Source organism: Haplochromis burtoni, unplaced genomic scaffold, assembly GCF_018398535.1.
Source record: "Haplochromis burtoni strain Fernald_Lab_line unplaced genomic scaffold, NCSU_Asbu1 Contig_69, whole genome shotgun sequence".
Classification (NCBI taxonomy): domain Eukaryota; kingdom Metazoa; phylum Chordata; class Actinopteri; order Cichliformes; family Cichlidae; genus Haplochromis; species Haplochromis burtoni.
In genome coordinates this window covers 2,032,304-2,034,450 of record NW_024582430.1, presented here as the reverse complement: position 1 = coordinate 2,034,450, position 2,147 = coordinate 2,032,304, and the positions used below count along the sequence as shown (strand labels likewise).

The window sequence follows — 2,147 nt, the reverse complement described above, 5'->3', positions numbered from 1 at the left end:
GTGATGTTGGCGGGGCGGGGTTTGGGACAGAGGTGAACAAACACAGCAGGATTTAAACAGCTGATCCTTTTTAGAGGAAACATTCAGAGCGAGGATCGTCAACCTCGGCGGGACCCAAACGAGACGCCTGTGAGCTCCCACCTGGGCTGGAACAACCCTGTGATGAAACCAAACACCCACCCGAAGCACCCTAGAGTCTGAGGGGTGGGGGGAGGGGGTCATGTATGTCCTGTGCACCCTGGCGGTTCTGACGCTCCACAACCTGATTAAGAACCGGAACAAACCGGAGCAAAGCCAGTCCACCGAGGCTGCGGGACAGGAAGGTCGTCGGAAGGATGGGGGCGCCGGCGACGGGTGCTGGGGGACGTCCGGGCCCCGGGATCGAGTGGATGGATCAATGAACCGCAGAGCTGAGGGGAGGAGGAGGCGAGGGGACATACGCAACCTCCCTAACGGCAGGAGGCATGTCCAGGTGAGGAGGTGGTCGGGTTCAGGCAGCGTGAGGTTTCAATTCTTGAAAATATTAAAACATAAAAACTTTAAAAAAAGTTTGGGAAACGGGGACTCACTCCTAATTTTAGAAGGAAATACAAACTTTTTAGTTACTTTTAGTTACATTTTCGGTGAGTGTGAGTCTGCACTTATTAAGGATTGACCCCCTGATTTGATCTGAAACGCGCTCGATCATACATCCACAGACGATAAAAAGCTTCTGAACCTTGTCCCGTCCTCCTCTCTGCTGTCACGCCAACGGTTATCAAGACAGGTAACCAGAGCCTGCAGCCGCCAGCTTCAGTTTCTCAGTGAAACTCAAGACTGTGCAAACGCCTCCTGCTCTGAAGCGAGGCTGCAGAGCCGTGCACCAAAAACAAAAATCCCCAGATAAGAGAAAAGTGATTCCAAGTGCAACATGGACGCAGAGCAAGATGCAAAGTTTCAGCAGAGTTTTCCCTGCAGTGATATTCTGACCTTGAGCTCCACTGCAAGAAAAAACAAAGTTTGTTGTGCAGACCTGCAAGAAAAGCACGAATCCAGCTCCTGCGTGGAGTTCAAGAACTTCTCCTCACAGAGTTTGTGGATGAGCAGCAGGTGCAGCAAACTGCTTGCTCTGTGCATGGAACAGATTAGCACTGTGGCAGGTCGCGTCTTCACCTCCATCAGACTGAGTGGATCAGAGAAAGAGCTCGAGGGGCCTCCTCTCCCTCCTCTCTCTCTGCCGTCCCGGGACCATCTGTTGTTATTGCAGGATAAAACTGCAGAGGATCGGCGGTGACGTAACAGCACGACACTAAACGATGGATTTATGTTAATATCTTCAGGATAAGCTACGTGCCGGTTTTCACGTTTAATAACAGTCGGGATTACTTCCAGTTCTTTGATCACTGATCCGTTTGCAGTCATTGCTTAAACTGATCACATCTCTAACTTTCACTTTACTGGAGCACTTTTATTCAATAAAGAGAGAGTAGAAATAAAGTAGAGAACAGTAAACATAACTGCAGCACACTGGTCATAGAGATCAGTAAAGGCTGATTTTTAGAGTGAGGAAAAGAATTTATTTTGGAAAGTGCTGTCCCAACTACACTTTTAGATGACAGAAGACTTTTATTTTGACAGCAGTGATGTTCTAGTTGGTAGAATAGTCCAGAAAAGTTTAATTTTGAAAAAAAAAAGAACGATGTCCAAGTATAATTTTAGATCAGAACAGGCTTTTATTTTAGTGACAGGGACAATCTGATTGACATTACCGTCTCATTCTGAATGTGCAGATTGGAAAATCATAAAAGGCTTTTATTGTGGGAACAACGACCTGCTGATTGGGAAAGTAGATGAGGCACAAAGGCTTTTATTTTGGTAAAGTGAAGGGTTTTAGGGTCAGAGTGACCTCGTTCTTTCATGTCGTGGGGACCTCGACCACCTCTCCCAAATATGTGCCATACGTGACATATGTGACAGAGCCGGGCATGCTGGGACTTTGACCCAGTGGGAGCTGACGGTCTGAATCACAGCCAGCCAATCCTGATGCTCGCCTCTGATTGGTTGCAGACCTCACTGCATATAGCAGCGATCCATCCTGCAGCTCACTGTAAACAGAGCCGGGACCTTTTCTGGAAACGTTCCTGCAAGAACAAAAGGGGGGCGTTTCC

At 48.0% G+C, this 2,147-nt stretch overlaps 1 protein-coding gene across 1 annotated transcript in view; it reads right to left on the bottom strand.

Moving 5' to 3' along the window:
* kifc3 (kinesin family member C3) overlaps positions 1-1,621 on the bottom strand; it is a gene marked incomplete in the record, with an annotated part of 28,304 nt that extends 26,683 nt beyond the window's left edge. The window contains 1 exon segment of the mRNA XM_042221575.1: positions 691-1,621.
* Positions 1,622-2,147: the final 526 nt, after the last annotated feature.